Here is a 22,018-nt window from a genome sequence, read left to right as displayed (position 1 = left end):
TGAACTTTTGCACAAGAGACAGAATATTTACCTCACAAAGGACCTGCCCCATAAAGCAGCCTGGACTGCTTGCAGTCCAGTCTTTGAGATAAATCTTGCATCAAACCAAATTTAATTCTCCCTCATTGTGAAGTTTTCGTTGAGGGTATCTTTTTATAGAATGTAAATAATGACAAACAGAACTGGAGAATTTTAAAAAGCACAGTGAGGAACAATACAAAGGTGAGTCATTATTATTTTGAAATATTCATAGTAGAAATGTCTTCAAGTTTCAAAATAATGCTCATTGCATAAATCATTTAAATGCTTTTAACATAGCTGGGGTTTCATAGATTCATGACATTACACTACAAGTTTAAGCTTGCTTCACACCCATTGACTGCCATAGCCGCTAACCAATGCCCCCCCCCCAAGCTCCCTGAACTCAGGGGAAGAGCTAAGGTAAAGTTCGACCAAAAGAGATCCAAAATATACACATTTTTACAAGCAATTTTCTTCAAAATAATGCATTTTTCTGTTATTTTCATTAATATGCATTTCTTTTATCACTTTACCTCAAAAATGCATTTTTGTAAAGATTTTTGACAGGAGAACTGCATTGCAAAATTTGGAGAAGTGAGAATTTGGAAGCACGGCACTGTTTCATTCCTTGTGTTGTTTCAGAAAGTGTGAATTTGGTAGCCTTTGCTTCAAATACGAATCGAAAAAAAAATTCTCACCCATCCCTAGATCAAAGCAGGAATTAGTGTTTGAATGGTGTAGCCGGACCTTTTAAACCGTTAGTCCTCACTGGTAGGAGGGTGTGCTCACACATGTGTGTGCACACTTGGGCACCACTTCAGGCAGTAAAATGTCTTGGGCCAGCAGTGGTCAAAAACCTTGACCAGCACTAGCTGTAGATTTTTAGATCACTTTCATGATGAAAAAATAGAATTGTGGTTCTAAAATAGCTGCCTTTTTAGTGCTGAGTTCCAAACCCACTCACACACATGCTCTGGGATGATTAATATTTTTGTGGTGTTTGATTAGTTAAGGTTCCTTGTTTATAATTTCAAAGGCAGGCTTGATTTATCAGGTTTCTTAGTACTATAACACCAGGCTCCCATTTCCCTCTGAAATGGCACAATGATTTTTTGCAATACGTAATTACTGGGATTATCCTATATCCTACAAGACGTGGGTGAGAGAGAAATGAAGCCAATTGTCAAGGTTTACAGTCTCCATTTTTCTTCTCAGCAGTCACATAGGCTCTCTCTTGGTGTACTGTTAGTATTAGCAATGTCCCTTTGATCTTGTGCATTTGCTGATCATTTTTCTGAGCTACAAGTACAGTATACTACTCCAGAAAGAAGCTGTAGTCAAAGGTACTGACACTCTTTCTTTTCTTTATATAAGTTGTTGCCTGATTTAATTTAACACGTGCTTCCTGGTCAGATTCTATTTGCAGTTACAAAAGGAAACACAAAGACAACTCCTTATCCAACATGGCTAAAAGCAGAGTTCATGCACATCAAAATAGATCCTATAAAACTACAAACTGTTGTGGGAAAACACCAGAACAGACTTCCTAGAGGTCGGGCACTACCAGCTTTGATATAGCTTTTGCATAAAAGGCTTTATGTTCATAGTTCTGTCAGGCTATAAGATGCAATCCAGACCAGTTCTCAGAAGTATTAAGCATGTCAGCATGTATGTTGGCATGATCCAGTATGTGTTAAGCTTATACCAAAGGGCTCCCATAACCTGTTTGGCAGTAATCCTATGAGTTGGCTATCAGGCACTTTTTATGTATAGTTATGCATATCCATCTGAGAAAACACCTTTTCAAATGGACATCTTTCTAACTTTCTGAACAAAAAATGCCACGTGCATTTTGCTAGCAGCTTTCCTGGAGATGTGACTCTCTTAGCACTAAGTAGCTACTTTATATTCTATATATTTCACCTGTTATTTCCATAGATATAAAGTCCCCATTTCCCATATGTGTCTTGGTTAGGAATACCGTAGAGTACTCTTGCCAAGTGGTGGTAGACTTCAGATTTGTAGGAGCTGCTTTGATTTTTGATTATTATTTTTTTACTAGCAGCCAAACAGCCACCAACTGAGCCTGGTACAAAAGACATACACTTAGAATGAATGAAAGAATTTGTTCTTTTTTATTTTGTTTTGATTATGGCAGACCAACACGGCTACCTATCTGTAAATGATAAATCCATGCATTGATTTATTCTCTCCTTTGCTTCTTGGATTAGAAACAACAGACTCTTAAATTCCCCCAAAACTGAAATTAACTACAGAAGAGCGCTCAATATCCACTGGGAGACACAGTTGCCTTGTTCAGAAAATCAAAAGACTGGGACATGAGTCTTGGTTCAGATTTAACACTAAATCATAGGCTGGCACTCAAGGAATGAGCTGGGCTAGTCTTTGCACACAACGCCCCCTTCTCTCTCCTCCTCTGGCATAACCAACCAGGAACTTCCACCTTCTGGTTTACAATAATCAGAATTTGTCATTATGTCCACATTGATCCTGGCTTATCTCAATAAACCATAGTTGAAACTAACCTCAGTCTGTCTTGTTGACTATAACAACAAACTATGAAAATGGTAGCAGATAGTTCTAACACATATACAATTTACATTAAAAACCCTTAATGCCACAAAATAAGTCACACACCGAACATTTCCTGCATGTAAAAAAAATTAGTGCCAAAGGGAGAAAGCTAATCTAGAACCCTTCTCCCTGTCATGCTAGTTTTCATCACCACCATATGATCATGTCAAGTGAGTCAAAGAAATCACAAAGTAACTGCAGGGAAAACCAGCTAAATTAAAAACAAAAACCAACACATCATTGAGTAGGAGCCTACATTCTTCTGTGTAAATGCTTATAATGCATATAAATTACCAGCATCCAGAGCGGGATCTTGGCTTCCCCTGTGCATTTGATTCAGCGTTTTAGGCTCCAAACTGTCTTCTGGACAGTGATTTAGAACGGAAAAGCTTTTATCTAATTGTGAAACAGGATTCTTGCCAGACACCTCTAATGGATGAGACATATAGCAGGGCCTGCTGCCTCGTCATTGCTTTATTTCCTCCTGTTTGGTGAAATGGGGGAGGGGGACACTTCTCCATTCAACCTCCCTGATTCTGCTTTTCACCATGTAGCAAATGGCCTTCACTTAATGGCCTTAGTGGTTTTCAATTTGACAGGCAATTGCTTACAATGAGGAGTGCATACATGTGCACACTTTACTTGTTACTCAAAGCACCTTCATGGTTCCTCTTCTGAATGAGTCCCTGGAGCAAAACACTGGATTAGAGCCCCGGCTGTAGTAACTGTAACCAGACATCAAACACAGGCCTGTGGTTTTATTGTCTGGATAGGTAAGGATTAACTTCAATCTATGTTCAGCCTGACACAAAGACAATTCAGGGCATTTTCACACATATGCTTTACAACACTTCTTGCTTCAATCTATTTGCAATATAAACAACACAGGCAATTTGTAGAAAAGCAGAGCCAACAGATGGATGTCACTGACAACCAGAAAAGGGGGGGGGGGTAATTGGTTCTTCTCAACATAATGCTGCTGCATTTGTGCTTCTGGTTAAGTACTGTCCCTCTTTTCCAACTGGTATTGATATTTTTCTATTAAAATGGGAAAACACTTTATTTCCTTCTTCAACGACCACATTAGATCCTGTGTGCACTCCAAGTTTCCAAATGGCCCTACCTGAAGACACAAATCTCTGTGGTTGTTGTGCAGCTGTTGTGGCAACAAGTCTTATCCTCCCAGTTCCTCCTATCATTTTACTTTTCTGTTTCTTATGGAGAGTCACTCAAGGGTGCAGAAGAGTGGTAGACCCTTGTGCATAAGGATGAAAGGGATCTTGGCATACTTACTGAACTAGTTTGCTCTACACAGTAGATCTAACTTAGTGGGACCGTGAGATGATTTGTTCTTCGCTCCAGCTTGTGGTAAGAGATGTGAGAGCTTAACCACGATTCCCTGTTCCACCAAGATGCTAAGCCAAGCCTTGGTTTAGCTCAAGGAGCGTGACAGTAAATAGGACCAGGGAAGAGCCAAGTGGCTGTGAGCTCATCTCCAGCAGTCCACATGTTCACACAGTTTTGCTAAGCCAAAGTTTGGCCTACCATGCCATCTAAACCAACCCATTGTCGGCATGGCCTGAAAAGGGTAAGCATAATCTTTAGAAAAATTACCAGCTGTAACCACCCTTGTGCCTTACTCCCCACAATTTTTAAAAAGGAGAAGTGATGAACTATTAAAATGAATAGCAATACAAAATATTGGAAATAAAAACATCCATTTTTAAATACTCTCATAACTAACATATCTTGAGATCTGGGTGTGCCAAAGAGGCTCACAACACATTTTACACTGGTATTGCTTAAAAGGCAAACATCATGGGCAGTCATTTGTGGCAAGTAGCTCCCATGTGGTTAAAGCTGTTTTCAAAGTGTGTTCAATCAGCACTCAATCATATTCTTGGCATTTGTAACCCCAGGGAAAACCCCCTGAAAAAGATGAGAGTTGCTGGTTTGGTTCACATCAGTCCAAACCGCATAGGAGTTGTTTCACAGATGAAAAGCTTTGCCCTCAAAGCAACAACTCCACTGCAGAGAAACACAGGAAGCAAGCCAAAGAAAGCCAATTGGGCCACGAGGACTTCCAGCAACCATCTTTCAGCACCTTACCTCTTGTGCCACCAGCTCTCTAATATCTCAGTAAACCATGCAAATTAGGCTCTGTGGGTATGAGGGCACCATCTAGCCTATCCCCCATCCCCACCCCGTCACATTAAGATTACCCCATGCAAAACTCTCACATCCTAGCCAGTTAAGAACCGAAGAATGCAAGAAAAGTCCTTCTGGATTAGGCCAAAGGTCCATCTAGTTCAGCATCCTGTTCTCACAGTGGCCAATCTGCAGGACCTGAGCACAGCAACAGCCTTCTCACTTGTGTTTCTCAGCACCTGGTATTCAGAGGCATATTGCTTCTGACAGTGGAGGGAGAGCATTGGCTAGTAGCCATTGGTGGTGTTCTCCTGCATTAACTCTTCTCATCAAGTAGCTATAAAGACTGCCTCACCTAAACACAACCTTGCATTCGAACACCAGCCTGTTTTCAAGCAATTGGTTTACCTCTGGGTCTGTGGAACCAGGTCTGCTTGAGACAGAATCCTTACCCCCTCCCCCTCCCCCCACAACTGCAGGCTCTCATGGAGCTTGGACTTGACCTGACAAAAGATGAATCAGATTCCGCTTCTCTTAGGTACACTGATAACAATGCTATAGCCTAGCAATCCATCCACTAGGTCTGCACAACCCACTTAGGAGCCCCAAAGCAAGATGTGTAAGTCAGGGACATCTGGCACCCTGGAATGACTTCACATTGTGGATCTGTTGCATGCTTGTGTTGATTCTATATTTGCATAGATTCTCCTCTGCAAGAAATAAAAGGGCAGCTGCTGCCTCCAGGGAAATAGCTGAGTTTGGAGTCTTTATGTTATAGAAGAAATAATGTTCATCGTGCAGCTCTCCCCTTGTGTTTCTCATTCTTGACGGTCTAAAAACAGTTTCTCTCGGACTGAGTTGCTTTTAGTGGCATATTTTCCATGCTCCCTTCAAGAACATAACAATAGCTCACTTTGTAAATTACTGGGGAAGGAAAACAATACAGCCCAAAGATTTTATAGAGATGGGAAGACAATTATACCTTTTATACTGGTTGGCCTGCAAAAACAGGAGGTGGAAGGTGTAAAGAAAAACAACTAAAAGCCTTGTTCACAAGTCTTTCACATATCTGCTGAGATAAGGTCCATACCTCAGGGGTTAGAGAAGCTGTTTTGATTGCACAAGGTCTCAACTTCAAGAGAGACCTGAAATCTCAGAAAGCCACTGCCAGTCAGTGGAGACAATACTGAGCTCAATTGACCAATGGTCTGATGCTTTTGAATTATGGTGCTGGAGGAGACTCTTGAGAGTCCCATGGACTGCAAGAAGATCAAACCTATCCATTCTCAAAGAAATCAGCCCTGAGTGCTCACTAGAAGGACAGATCCTGAAGTTGAGGCTCCAGTACTTTGGCCACCTCATGAGAAGAGAAGACTCCCTAGAAAAGACCCTGATGTTGGGAAAGATGGAGGGCACAAGGAGAAGGGGACGACAGAGGATGAGATGGTTGGACAGTGTTCTTGAAGCTACTAACATGAGTTTGGCCAAACTACGAGAGGCAGTAATGGATAGGCGTGCCTGGCGTGCTCTGGTCCATGGGGTCACGAAGAGTTGGACACGACTGAACGACTGAACAACAACAACAACAACTGATTCAGTACAGGGCAGATTCCTGTCCCTATAACCTGAAGTAAGGAACCACATCCAGAAAAATGTCTAGTCACAACTCCTGACTAAGAAGTTGGCTGTGGTTGCCCATTAACCACAATGTAGGGATGATGTTTCCATGACATGAGCTAGGCGTCTGCTCTGCCCTGGACTGCTTTTCAGCCATGTGGACAATGCACATAATTTATGTATTTTGTTTCTTTAATCATAATGCAAAATCTATCTGTTTCTGTGTCAAGTTTTTCTTTGCCATGACACAAAAAGCTACCATTAAAAATGCTCAACCATTTCATTTATATATATTTTTGCAACATTATCAGCATCACTAAGGGCACAACCCTGAGCCCAGATCCACTGAATGACTTAGGACAAGCTTCCTCAACCTCGGCCCTCCAGATGTTTCAATACTACAATTCCCATCATCCCTGACCACTAGTCCTGCTAGCTTGGGATCATGGGAGTTGTAGGCCAAAAACATATGGAGGGCTGAGGTTGAGGAAGCCTGACTTAGGATGTGGTGGATCTTCAGCTCAGCTGGCTGGTTCCTGGTTCTGTTGAGCTATACCAGCATAAGTCTCCAACCTTAGCTCAGCTGGAGACACACTGGCTTCAGTCCCTCATCCAGGCTTAATTGGCTCAGCTATGCACAGTGGTTCTTAAACTGATGCAAGCCCCGAAAAGGGGACATTCTGGGGCAGTAGTGAGCGTGGGATCACTGGGAGAGGGAGGCTTACACTAGATCCAAAGCCCATTCAGCTTGTCAGGTGACCTGGCAGCCCAGCATAAGTTCTGCCGGCAAAAGGAAAGTCAACAGTGAGGGCCCAATCCTCAGAAATCAGGACCAGGCTTACCAGGCAGCTCCGCCCACACTGCTCAGAAAGGGCACTTGGGATGCTGCATCACTCCTGGCCAATCTCACAGCTGCAGCAGGATATAAACTATGGCTTAGCATGGTGCCTCAGTGGCCAGTGAATTTCTATTGTCTTATATCTAAGACATTGAAAACCAGGGGGGCGGGGATCAAACTTGACCAGAAACAAGACATATTCAAGGCAGGGAAGTTTAGAGATGCAAGATCCAATTGTGGGAGTAAAATCTAAAGATGGAATTGGATTCTTAAGATGGGGGGGTCATTAAAAGTATTTCAGGATACTGCACAGAAAGGCGTACTTGTGTGGAACAAATATAAGGATCCCTTCTCTTGAAAATAGGACTGTAAATTATCTGGAAATGAGCAAGATCCTATCCTGCTAACTTCCCCATCCTGAATCCTGAATTACCATAACGACCACAAATTAATGTCAGCACAAAAATCACTGCCATGAAAGCCTTACTTCAGCCAGCATTGACCAGCATAGCTGCAAAGGCAGCCAGTATATGGCAATCCCCAATCAGACTCTTGCAGCCTGCTGGAATTCCTCAAGCCGCTGGAAGAAATGCTGCCCAACAGCTGGTTTCTATCTTCCGTGCTTTGGCCCACGTCATGTCTCCGAAAGAATCTTTTGCAGTCTCGGTGAGATATATACCAGCAACGTATCAGCAAGAATAACGGACTGAAAGCAAAACTGCAGAGCAATCAGGCGCTCCAATGAGCTGCTTGTAAATCTACTAAAACGTGGCATGTTTCCACAATAAACATAGTGCAATCGCTCTTGCTCTCTTCCCACTTCATCTGTTGGGAGGCCAGCTCAGCTGTGAATGTGCCATCATAAAACAAACCTGAAGCAGATACTCCACCTATTGGAGAAAATCGCTTCCTACAGTCCAGCAATCTTTAAAGCAACTTTGGATGTTGCACAGACTTTCTGTAAAGTCAGCGATTTTAAATGTGGTACAAGCATGTTAGACCTGAACCCTCAAGCTGTGATTTGCTCTAAAACTGTTTCTACAATACTAATTTTATTCCCATGGGGACTTTGAGCCCCTATGGGAGAAAAGCAGCCCAGAAAAAAGCAACAACCAACAACAACCAGGGGCGTAGCAAGCAAGGTAAATTGAAACCCGGGGGGCAAATTTTTTGCCCCCCCCTCAAGGCATGGGAAGGTCAGGTGGTACCCGGTGCGGAAAATTTCTTGTCAACCCCCCATTGATCCCCCCCCCCACAAAAATGGTTTTACGTTATTTCATATTTTCTTACAAAGGAATAATAACAAGTAATAATAAAAAAACCTTTTATTTATATCCCACCCTCCCCGACCAAAGTCGGACTCAGGTTGGCTAACATCAGATACATAACATTGGTATAAAATCAAACAATAATTAAATTACCTCCTAAAAACATCTCAAAATCAAATTAAAGTCTAATTAGATGGCTTTCCACAGGGTTAGGGTTGGGAACAGTAAGTGTTCTCTGAACTGAAATTTCAGCCTTCATGACATAGGAAAACAGCCAAGTGAACAGCTATTTTGGTGGAGGAGGGTTCAAGATATTAACCGATATGCATGAAATTTCATATATAGCTATATAATCCCTAGTATAGTAAGATAAGACCTTCGGAGCAGGCACTAAAAAAAAATTTCAAAAAAAAAAGTTCATCGATGATTTGTCACCCCCTCCATTATGGAACCTGGGGCGGCCCGCCCCCACCCCTTGCTACGCCCCTGTCAACAACAACAACAACTCTCTTGGGAATCAGAAGGGACCATCCTCACTGTAGCCCATCTACACAGGGCTTTATATGCCCCCCCCCCCCGCTTTATATTAATTTGGCAGCAACTTTTGCAGGGGTTCAGGAATCAGCTCTTCATTTTCCTCCTAGGCCTTGCAATGATGACACTGAGCAGTTCTGTGTATGACCAGATTTTTCAAGGAAATTAGATGATCCCTTATTTGTTGATCTAAAAATTGTGTAGAAACATTGGTAAGGTCCATTCTGAAGGAAATCAGCCCTGAGTGCTCACTGGAAGGACAGATCCTGAAGCTGAGGCTCCAGTACTTTGGTCACCTCATGAGAAGAGAAGACTCCCTAGAAAAGACCCTGATGTTGGGAAAGATGGAGGGCACAAGGAGAAGGGGACGACAGAGGATGAGATGGTTGGACAGTGTTCTCGAAGCTACTAACATGAGTTTGGCCAAACTGCAGGAGGCAGTGGAGGATAGGGGTGCCTGGCGTGCTCTGGTCCATGGGGTCACGAAGAGTCGGACACGACTGAACAACAACAACACCTCTTCCAAGATACCCCATTCCATCCCTCCCATCCCTAGCAAGCCAGGGCTCTGTGCCCATCTCCATCTTCATTGGACTCTCTTCCAAATCCCCTCCTCTTCAGATTTTTTTTTTTTGGTAAATGTTTCTTTTTTATTGTGCACTTCTGCAAAACTTGGGCTTGTCCCAATCCAGTTGCTACCTCTATCCTGTGCATGGATGGTGCCATTGTGGCTACATAAGGATCAACAGAGAATGAGTTTGCTTAGTATAGAGGATTCTTACTTTTCATTCACTGTACAAATAACAGGTTACAACCAGATGTTGTGTCTGTCTATATTAATGTTTGCTGCTCATTAATTTCTAGGCTCAACTGATGACTCAGCCACACTTTCATGTTTGTTATTTTTAAATACAGAAGACAAGATAGAATATAATTTACAATGTCAGAAACCATTATGAATATCAAATACGTTTTCTTATTAAAATGTCTTTTAACATGAATAATAATAGAAAAACTGAGTTATGAACAGAACAATGTTTCCCCTCCTGGATTAAATTAAAGAAAACAGATGGGTTTGCTGAGCTTCAGATAAAAAGAAATTTATGGGTATGTGATGAGCATGAGGCAGACTGAACTTTGCAGACACTAATTCTCCAGCAGGCTCACCCAGAGCCTATCTGTTCAAGATGATTTTTTCCTTCCTAAGGCCAACATGGTATAAATAACATCCAGAGAAGGCAACCTTTTTTCCTGACATACTAGTTTTCTTTGACACCCCCTGCCTTCCATAGGGAGAACAGTCTAACACACAAACCTACACCCTAGTCCAGCACAGCCTGATGTGAGACAGTCCAGCAAATGTTTTACCATTTGATGGTATAGCCTGGCACTAAGACACCATGGCAGGAGTGGGGTGGGGTTTTCTTTTTGTTTTGTTTTTGGTCCTCCAGATGTTGCTGAACTACAACTCCCATCATCCCTGGTCATTGGTCATGCTAGCAGGAGCTGATGGGAGTTGTAGTTCAGCAACTTCTAGAGGACCTTGCACTATAAGTTTATAACCAATTATTAGAACCCCAGTTTGTGTCAAGAGGAACAGGAGGCTTCATGGAGCAAGCCAGGCATCTATCATGTGAAGCTGGTATGTCTACTTCTTCATCCCCAAGTCAACTGGAGCCAGGTTGGGTTTCCCCAAGTCAACTGGAGCCAGTGTGGTACAGTGGTTAGTGCGTTGTGACTAGGATTGCGAAGACCCAGGTTCAATGAGCCCCGAAATTACTGGGTGAACTTGGATCAGTCTATGGGTAATCTAGGCATTCTTACTTGCACAGTTAGATGGGGCAATGCTCACTGGCCCCTTCCCTTTCAAAACATCCATGCCAATTTCCACACATTGGGGCAGAGGTTGTGAAGCGGGGAGCCTACTCTATTCCATGTGTTTGAGCAGGGTTCTAAATAACACGGGGAGCAAATACTGGTGGAGCAGGCCTCCCTGTTTCAGGCTAGGGCTTTGAGATGTATTGATACAACTGGTCCAACACCAGTTTGTAGACCACATTGTAAGAACCATTTCAAAAATAATTGAGCTAGCAATGTATTGTGAAGCACAGCCTTCAAAACTCCAGGGGGCAGTATAATTGCAAGCCCTCTGGGGGCTGGTTGACTGCCCTCCCTTTCCCATCTGATGGCAGAACAGTCCCACTCCCAGCCTCAGAACCTCCCCATAACCACGGTTTCTCTATCCAGTGCAGGAATTGTGGCTGGGCTGCTTCCTCCTTCTCCCTCTCTCTGCGTAGAGAGGAGTGGAAGGAGTTCACTCTCCAAACATGAGGGCTCGCCTACCTCTAAGAGGAGGAATCTGCAGTGCTCATACATAGCACATATCTATTAATCTCCATGACTGCTCCTTCGCCCAATTAGCAGGTGACTAGTACAGTCTTATTGCATGAGATGCCAGATCTGGCTCCAGTGTAGTCTGTGGATCAGGGTTCAAGAGACCACAAAGCACTGGACATTAGTACTTGTGGTGGAGGCAGGTCTGCATCAGGTAAGACCATGATACTCAGATAAGAGAACAGGCCTGCCTGGCAACATTTCATATGGAGTTAGGTACTGTCATTGGGAGAGTTCCTTCGTAGTGATATTCAGTAAGCTTATTGCAGGTCATCCTATAGAAGGAATGAGGAACCTGCGGCCTTTTACATGTTGCTGGACTACAACTCCCATTATCCCTGACCATCGGCCATGCTGCTTGAGGCTAATGGGAATTGCCTCTTTGGCCAGAGGTTGGTGATGATGCACAGGTGGAATCCCGCCTGACATTCTCAAGGTTCACACTCTGCTTCAGGCTCAAGTCCTAACACTGGGCCTTTTGAGGATCAGGTGGCTGTTATATTCAAGTGGTGAGGAAAAACATTTCAGGCAGGCATTCCATATGCATAAAGTGGGCTAGCTTTGAACCCCATGTCAAATATATGCACTGGGGCTGAAGAAACACCAGTCCAGGATTCCTTATCTATCTTTCAGGTTCTCCGACTGAACTCTCTCACATCTGGCAACACTTGGCTCACAAGACAGCTCTCGATTACCTTTTGAATGTGAAGGTATTTAACAGTGATGGTTGCAATTGTAAGATAAATGGGGAAAGGTGGGGCTGTAACACCTAATAAGATGACAGGTGGGAAACATATTTAGAAGCATCTGCTAAATATTATGAGGAAAGATTTGTGTTTGCCAGATTTTCAGGGTCTGATGCAGACATTTTGAGTTGCAGATGTATGTATCAGGGTTGCAGCAGATCTCTGAACCACATAGGAGTTATGCACTTATAATGAGTTCTGGAAATGAGAGCCTTTGAGTAAACCATTATGGGTCTTCCATTCCGAATTTTGGTTGAATTACTCATTATCGTTTTTTCAATTTTCTTCATCGAAACGAATGGTTTGTTTTTTAAGCCTGGTGCCCCTCCTAACTGCCTACACCTTATTTGATCATGAATGCAGTGCAGCAGGCAGAAACTCGCCAATCCTTATGCTTGAAGTCCTTTGGGGCACACCTGAGTAGCACTGACTTGTAGAACTCTCAACACACACACACACACCCCAGGGATGTTGAAAGTGGCTTGAATAATGGTCTTCAACTGGTGGGTCTGAACCCACTATGGGTCATAACATGAGCACTACCACTATGAAAATATATGGTAAATGATTCAGAAAGGGATCCCCAAATGTATGTTTGGGTGCAAAGTGGGTCCTGGGTCTGAAAAGCTTGAAGACTACAGGTATAGTTTAACCTTTTCAAATCTGGTGCCCACTAGATGTCACTGAACTCCAACTCTTGTTATCTCTGATTACTGGAATTAGAGCCCAAAACACCTGAAAGGCAGATTGAGGAAAGCTGATATAGTTGATGTGATTGTTGTGTTGAAAAAGTAGAGTGAGTAGGTCAATCTGGTAATGCAAACTGGCCTTTATATCACTGCTTTTAAGCCTTAAAAAGAGAACAATGAAAAATGGAATGTATGGTATATAAGGAACTCGACATGTTTAAGTTGGGAGAAAAGGGACAAGGGTTGATAGCTATTTTCAAGTCTGAATAACTGCTTAAAGGATAACAGCTTGAGGCAGGATGAGGAATAATGGGTTGAGGTTGAAATGCAGCAGATGTAAGTTCAATATAATGGAAAACCTCCTAAATGCAAGGATAATTGAACAGCAGATTGGATTACTCAGGGAAAGTTGTGGGGTCTTTCCATTAGGGACGGCTAGAAAATTTTAAGCAGGAAAGGAGGCTGAGTTAGCAGACTTTCCACTCCAGCTATATCCCTGTAATTATTTTCCTGTGGACCAAAATAAAGGAAGCTTTTAAAGTTCTCCCTATATTAAGTTCACCTCAGATTTGGGGGCTCCAAATTAACTTGTGTATGCCACTGATACCTTAGCAATCACCTAGCCTTCATTTCTCCCCCTTCAATAATTGTTTAACAATACAGCAAAAAAACTTTATCAAAAGTACATACTGTACATGCATGATACATGCAGGATACACACAAGAACTGCGCTTCATGTGATTCAGAGCCAGACCATGCATATAAGGACCCTTATCTCTGTTGTATGGAATGAACACATTCATTCCTCTCTAGAACAAGGCTTGAGTTGTGGGGAGCACAGGGAGTTCTAATTATTATTAATAAAGAAGAAAAATAAAAACCACACTCCATCCAATCGATCGTGGTTTTCAATCCCTCTAACCACTTTCCTATGTTGCCTATCCTTCCGTTTTTTATTTGTAGACTGCATTGAAGCCATTTGCCCTAGCCATAAGCCTCTTCCGTTTCTTTGAGTCTTTCCCTGCCCCGGCCTCAGCATCCAGGTTGCCAGTGTGCACTAGCAGTTATGCATGTTAATGAAACAGGGTGCAAAAAAATCATCCTGATGTGATGGTGCACACAATGGCCTTGTGGGTGCGGGCTGTGTTTCCTCAATGCCCATAAGTATTTGCACACCTTAATAATACGGAGCAGCAGCAGCAGCAAACATGTGAACAGAAGGATCCTAAAAGCTGAGGCAAACTGTGCTTGGACCAGTTCTGAAACTAAATTTAGCAATTCTCCAAGCTGAAGAAAGCCAGAGCAGAAGCATGGGAGCAGAGCTAACCCACAGGACAGAAATGGGGTAAAGTCTGCCCATCCTTAATATTTTGATATACTTCCATTTGACAAGTATGTTACTCAATTTGACTTCTACTGATTTTTCCTTTATCCTTGTACAGTGGTACCTCTGGTTACGTACTTAATTCGTTCTGGAGGTCCGCTCCTAACCTGAAACTGTTCTTAACCTGAAGCACCACTTTAGCTAATGGGACCTCCCACTGCCACTGCGCTGCCAGAGCATGATTTCTGTTCTTATCCTGAAGCAAAGTTCTTAACCTGAAGCGTTATTTCTGGGTTAGTGGAGTATGTAACCTGAAGCGTATGTAACCCAAGGTACCACTGTACACACCTTAAAATCAACCTCCAGCTTTGCTAATACGAAAACTGTCATGCTTCTCTTTAATTGAGTTCTCAATCTAACAAGGAAAGTTTGTGCTTCACTTAAGGACAGGGACAGATCCAGGTAACGGCTGGATTTTATATTTTAAAAGTGGGAAGCGGAACAGCTGAGCTGTGTTTTGACTCAGCAGGTACAACCTGACACCTGCACAGATTCTAGTTCAGCCTGATTCAATTAAAGTTGCAAACCTGCACTCAAGTCTGTTATTTCCTCCTATATTTCATATTACAACTGCGATATTTCGGCTACAACTATTTACTCTTTTTCTCCCCCTACCCCCCACCACAAACCCGTTTTGCTTAGCATCCAGACTGATGGAATATTCTGGGGAACTGAAAAACTTTCTCACAATCCCAAAACAATACTTCTTGGAATGCCCCAATCTGAGGACATAAATGTTGATCTTCAAATAATACAAACTCTACCGATAACAGCAAAATTTTGTATGCCCAATTTTGGAAGTGTAAAAATCCCCCAACAGTTATGAAATGCAGGAAACAGTCTTGCAGATAAAGCAAACAAATGACTATTTTTTTTAAAAAAAAATGTATCAAAAGATGGTCCATGTTTATACAATTATAGAATGAAAAAGTACAGGGGATACAGCTCCTTAAATTAATAAACTAATTTTCTATCACAGTGTATTATTTCTATCTGTTCTTTCCCTCTGTTCCCAATACAAACCTATGATTCACATTTTCTCTTCATTTTATTATTGTGTACCAATACTAAAATGAATAAAAATATTTTCTTTTTTTTAAAAATGCTCAAAATTTTGTGACATTTTGCTTGGCCCAAATAAAGTTCTTCGCTGAACTGTGGATGATCTGCCCACCCCCTTCATGGACCCAACACAGCTTCCCTTGTTTATCTTCTGTCTGCCTCTCTGCGATGCAGATTTTTTAAAGGGCTGCTCACAAATGACAAACAGTAGGAGGAATAAGAGAGAGAGAGAGAGCAAAGCTGCAAGGCAATTACTGCACAGTATCCTCCACCCCAACCCACACACCCCCATGCTCAGATTAAAAGTGCGCTTTTCTGGACCAGTTGCTGCTAGCCATGACTTCACCCTTAAAATGAAAAGCAGAGGGTAAACCATGTAATGCATCATTTGACCTCCTGGTGGAGATAGAGACCTAGAAGAACCCAACATGCAAACTAGTCTTCTAAGACTTCTGACAGACAAGCAGGGCATAATTAGGGGCTCTTTCACCGACCCCTCCCAATCAATGCCAGCCAAACCTTTGAAATCTGTGTTGATTTCAAATTACATCTGACCACAACAAGACAGAGATGTGCATGTTAGAGTGGCCATGTACCCAATTTCACTGTTCTGTTTGAAGGCATCCTCTATGTGAAATGCTGCTCTGTCCCAAATCTGGTTTAAAGATAAATAACCATAAGAAAGGAGAGTGGAGGCCTTGGACTTGCCTGTCAACATTTAGCTGCAGGACAGCAGCTGGTCACAGTGCTGTGCAGTCTGGTGAGGTGTGCTCTATTTCTATTTGTAATTACATTTTGTGTCTGCACATATAAATCAGCATGTGCATATTTTATATAGATCTGTGCCCTTTCCCTCCCTCTTTTTTGGCAATATGTAAGTGGTCTTTGTAGCACTGAACCACACACTCAAGTCAGCCTACACTGGCCTTTGGAGCAACAATGCTGCTAGATGGAAAATGGATGCTTGCAGCTGTCACCACAAAAGCCAACAAAGGTTAATTTCATTTCGCCAGATTTAAGGATTTATTTTGAAGCGGCGGCCTTTTGCTGGTTGAAGGACTGGTTTAAACTAGACAATACTGATGTGTTAGACTTGGAAGGTTTTGACAACGTGTTTGGATGGCATGCGTATCTTTGGTATGATAAGGTAAAGGCCCACAAAGCTTTTAAGAATCATATAGTTAGAAAAGCCCTTTATCAGGTTTGGATGAGAAACAAAGATTTACTGGAGAAAAAGACTCCTAGATGGATTTCACCTGTAGAGGCCAAGGCGTATAAAAGACCTAATATGTCTGCGAGATGGCCAAGATATGTGGATATACTGCAGCAAGAAGGTGAGATTTTTCAGTTGAAAAGCTATGAACAAATGAAAGAAGAAGTCACCGACTGGCTGCAGTATCATCAAATTTATGAAACTTTTAGATTAGACAAAAAAAATTGGTTTTCAAATAGAAAAATCAAAGCTGGAAACAGAGTTAATTGAACTGAACTCTAAGAACCTTTCCAGGATGTATAATTTGTTGCTAGAGTGGCATACAAAAGATGAATTGGTTAAATCTGCAATGATAGACTGGGCAAAAGATGTTGGACATAATATTATGATGGATGACTGGAAGAAGTTGTGGAAGGAAGGTATCAAATTTACTGCTTGCAATGTATTAAGAGAAAATATTATGAAAATGATATATAGATGGTATTTGACACCAGTGAAGTTAGCTAAGATATATCATGCTTCAAGTAACATGTGTTGGAAATGTAAAACTGTGGAAGGTACCTTCTATCATATGTGGTGGACATGCCCAAAGGTTAAGGCTTTCTGGGAGAAGATTTATAATGAACTTAAGAAAGTAATGAAAATTACCTTTAGCAAGAAACCAGAGGCCTTCCTTTTGAGCATGACCAATCGTGAGATACCCAGTCAGGATAGAGTGTTTTTTATGTATGCCACAACAGCTGCTAGAATTTTACTTGCAAGAAACTGGAAAGGTGAAGAGCTCCCGACAGTGGAAGAATGGCAGATGAAGTTGATGGACTTTATGGAACTTGCTGAACTGACCGCGAGACTCCGAGACCAGAGGGAGGAGAAAGTGCAACAGGAATGGAAGAAATTTAAGGACTATTTAAAAAATCATGAAAAGTTAGATATCTGAAGCAGAATTGGCTTGTTTAAATGGCTTTTGCTAGTTGATGTTAGATGAAAATAGTATACGAGAAGTAATGTTATGAATGGTTTAGAATATTAAAAAATGCTTAAGGATACGTTCTTTAAGTAATGAATTATATATGATTAGTTAGTATTTTAAAGATTATTAAGAATAATGGTGAATGTGAAGAAAATAGCTACAAAGTTACCAAAGTATATTAATATTGAACGCAGTTGAGAGATCGGGGGAAGTCCCCTTAAAGAAGATCGAAACTAGAATTAAACAATGACAATTTATTGTTCCAGTGTTTATGTGTAGGTATGTATAAGTTTTCTTTTATCTTTTGATGTTTTTAATGTTTTTATTGTGTTTTTTTCTTAAATTTGTATTTGTGTGATGTATTGTGTATTTGTTGTTTAATGTGGAAACCAATAAAATATTATATTATAATAATAATAATAATAATAATAATAATAATAATAATAATAATAATAATTTCATTTCACCACTCACATCTTCCTGGCCATGATATGAGATGGCCAGCAGTCAGTAAAGGTTACCTAAAAGAAGGATGCCATCTCCCCTTTCATTTCTTAAAATCCTTCCTCAAAACCTCACGCATTGTATGAAGCCTTTGGCACAACCCCCACCTTGTCCTACTGTAAGGAAGCCACATGCTACTGAAGAAATTGTACATTCTTTCCTTGTTTATCCACGGATGCCTCCAGAATGTCAGTATTTTGCAGGAGGGATTCCAGTGCATCCTGTAAATTTAGGTTTGCACTATTCAAGTGGATTACGTTGCTCTGTTGCCCTACTGCAACAAACAAATATATATGTGTATACACACACACACACACACACACACAACAACAACAACTGCTTTTGCAGTTAGGAAGAAACTGATGAGGAAATGCACTGAAAAGTGTGGGATGGTAGAATGATTAATATATATAAACCCCCCTCAATGATATCAGAATGTGCGCTGGTTGTCATATAACTATCCTGCAAGTAAATCAGAACAAATGCTCCATAAAGAACGGCAGGAGGTGGGGAGATATATATAACTTCCATGTAAGCTTTGTGAAAGGAATCCATGGAGAATGCTCAATGTCTGGAGGAGTCCCCTGCCTCCCCTTTCCATATTGCTTCCCTGTGTCCAATTTTGGATGAGAAAATCCTTGGGGCAATACTATGCTTGTACACTGTGATGTGCCATGCATATGTGGAAGGCCTTCCAGTTGTTAGCAGAGGGCCTCATTCTGCTCCTTGTCCTAATCTGTTTCCATGACTGCTAACCTCTGTCCCTCCCTGGGCACATGTACTATGAAATTCCCACACTTACCAGTCTCTTCCATCATCGCCACGCTGCAGTCCCTGATTCACAGTCTGCATTGTGCAAGGAAAGGCAGATTTTGCAACCAGAATTTCCCCAAATTGGATCTCTTATTATTCTTGCACAAGTCAAAGAACATTTTCAAAAGCACTAATTATAATTACTTACAGGCACTCTAGTTCTGAGAAATGTGATGCAGTACTATCTCCATAAACCCATAGACCTACCAAGTGCCAGAGAGGCCTAGGAGGAAATTTCTAAGAGGTAAACATTCTGCTTTGGCTTTTCTTTCAGCCAAGTTTTCTGATATTCATCGGCACAGAAAGGTGAGTACATCTGATGTTATAGTCTAGACTCTAGTGCTTAACAGTGATTGGTATCTGTGATGCTGCCGATTAACACTTGTCTCGCCTCCTTCTAATCATGTTTCCTGGATTGACGATCTTTCCCTCAGTGGAGGGTTATCTGGAGCACAAAGCTGTGAGCCACAACCACATCATACATTTTAAACACTCTTCTACCACTTCAAACTGCCATGGCTTCCCCCAGAGAATCCCAGGAACTGTAGTTTATTAAGAGTGCTGAGTGTTGTTAAGAGACCCTTTACAGAGCTACAATTGCCAGTGCCCTTAACAAACTACAGTTCCCAGAATTCTGGGGGGGGGGGACCATGACTTTTACAGCAGTAGAAGAATGCTTTAAATGTATGGAGTGGATGTGACCATGGACAAGGAAGCAACAGCAGTACATGCGTGGTACGGCTAAGTAACATTTCTGACACGGGTGTCACTGTTGTTTATGCAGAGAGGGCTGGGCCAGGGTGGCGGCGAGAGTGAGGCCAAGAGAGTGCATCTGCTGGACTGCTGCTGCCATTCCAGTGTTCTTCTTGGTGTACTAGCATGGCCTCAACTTGCTAATATGTTTGCTCTGCCCAGGCAAGCAGCAAGGATTCTGGTGTTGGGAGGTGAGCTCCAGCCCACCACATGCACTGCTACAGCAACAGAACAGATCCGCCCGTAGCAAAACAGAAGCCCCAAGTCTTCCTGAAATAATGCTCCCCAAACCATTCCAGTGACAACTTATTATGAACACTCAAAAGTGGTTAAGTCTTCCACAGGACGCGTCGCTGCTGCTTTGCTACGACAGATTCATCACAGCTATGCCTCTGGATTTTATTAACACTCCAGGAGCCATGCAAGACACGCAGTCTGAACTTGCCTCTCCCTTGACATGCCTCAGAAGGCATTTCCCCACAGCATCACCAAGATGTCTGGGATGCTTGGGCAAGGGGAAGGAGCGTGTGCTCACAGGCCTGGAAAGCCGACAAGCTGAGCTTTGAAAACCTTCTTGGTGAATCATTGGTCCCTGAGCACTGGCCAAGTCAAGGTGAAGCCTCTCAGAGGCATGGAGAGACACTATAACCTCCAGTGGTATAGTTAGGTCATTTTAGACTCTGGACTTCATTGTCTGACAAACAGCTCCTCTTTAGAACATAATGTGTATTTACTTCACTAACTGCACTGTAGGTTGGAGTGTCCCTCCTGCACATTCTCCTGGCAGGGGACCCTAGACCTCTGCTCCAAAGTTTTGCCCTGATGGCACTGCTGGTACTTCTCCCTCTATAGGTACCAGTGCTTCCTAGGAAAAAAATTCTGCACAAGTGATTGATACACAACCTTTCTAGTCATCGCTGAAAAAAATATGGTTACCCTATGGGAGTAGTGGACACATAAGGAAGAGCAGGCATGACACAGATTTCCAACTCACTTCCTCTTTCTCTCATCTAGCAGGATTTCAAAGTCAGCCGGCAAGAGTGCCTGGAAATCCCTTGGGTGTTGTGACAAGAGCTGGTAATGTATTTGGCATTCAAACTATAAATCATGCTTCCATGACTCTTTTGCCATGGAAGGATGTGCAAGAGACATCCTGCTTCTCACTTGTGTACATATTTTCTATATGGTTGATCAGATTATCTTTCCTGTTTCTAGCAAGTTTGGCTCTGTTAAACTTGCTGCAATCTAAGCCAATAATATGCTGTTCTTATGCAACTCTTCTGCATAATTAAATCAACATAATTTTATTTAAATTTGAAATAAATTTGATTTTACTTGACAATCTTGCCATTCTTTTAATTAAAAAGCCCTCTAGCTCTCATATGAAAACTAGAAAATGTGTAGCATTTGCTGAAGTTGCAAGAAACCAAAAGGAAGTCTCAAATAGGATGTATATTATGGTAGGATATATATTCCCTGCACTAACATGCTGTCCTTTCCCACAATCCTCTGTCCTCACCCCTCCCTGATCCTGGGAAAATTGGTTATCCTTGGCACTATAAAGATGCTAATCCCAGAAAGCGAACTGTCCCAGGGCCAATTCACATATTCTCCAGGTGAAAAAGCATTCTTATGATTATGGGTGCTATTTATGTTTTTTTCTTCTTGCTTTATGAATGGGATTGCTGTTTTAAATGAAATTTGTACTCCTCTCAAAGACTGATTTGATATGCGGTGGGATATAAAATACTATAAACAAGTATTAAAGAAATAATATTTTGCAAAAAGAAAATCCTCATCATAGAACTCAGACTGAATCCACTGGGTAACTTACCATATTTTCCCATCTATTAGATGAATTTTTTTGACTCAAAAATCATGTCAAAAAACTGGGGTTGTCCTATATATGGATAGTGGCATGGGGGGGGGGGAGCTGGGCACTGCCAGCCAACTGGTTGGTGGGCGGGCAACTCCCCCCCCCAATGCCGCTGCAGGAGGCACACACTCTAGGGAGCAGTGGCTTAGGGGGAATGGCTGCCCACCTTGCCAAGATAGTCTTATACATGGGTGCGTCTTATACACGGAATAATACGGTTAACTGTGAATGACATTCTTGTTATACTCTAAATTACAAGTATTCATGATACTGTCAGTTCCATAATTACATGACCCTGTTTATGTGAGCATTTTTCTTCACTGGATGAGAAAGGAGCAAGTCAGACTCATGAAACTTTGCCCCATCCTCTCTCCTCTCCTCTCCCCTCTCTGCACAGAAAGCAGTTCTTATGACCCACCACAACGTAGTGATAAAGAGTGGGTTTTCATGGGGAAACAGCCGGGGTGGCAGGGGAAGCACTCAGACATGGAGCTTTAAAGAGTGGACCTATGCCTAGAAGTAAGGCACAAAAGGAAGTCTGGATGAGCCCCTAGTTTCTAAGCTGAGCTGACCTATACCTGACAGAAATTGAT

At 42.0% G+C, this 22,018-nt stretch overlaps 1 long non-coding RNA gene across 1 annotated transcript; it reads left to right on the top strand.

The window, feature by feature from the left end:
- The first annotated feature begins 96 nt into the window (after positions 1-96).
- On the top strand, positions 97-20,868 carry LOC117047031. Its single transcript, XR_004426649.1, has 3 exons — positions 97-222; positions 12,049-12,125; positions 20,564-20,868. It is a non-coding gene; the product is annotated as an uncharacterized LOC117047031 (long non-coding RNA).
- Positions 20,869-22,018: the final 1,150 nt, after the last annotated feature.

The sequence above is a fragment of the Lacerta agilis genome, chromosome 5, assembly GCF_009819535.1.
Source record: "Lacerta agilis isolate rLacAgi1 chromosome 5, rLacAgi1.pri, whole genome shotgun sequence".
Taxonomy (NCBI): Eukaryota; Metazoa; Chordata; class Lepidosauria; order Squamata; family Lacertidae; genus Lacerta; species Lacerta agilis.
Note: the sequence above shows the minus strand (reverse complement) of the source record. Positions and strands in the feature narration are given on the sequence as shown.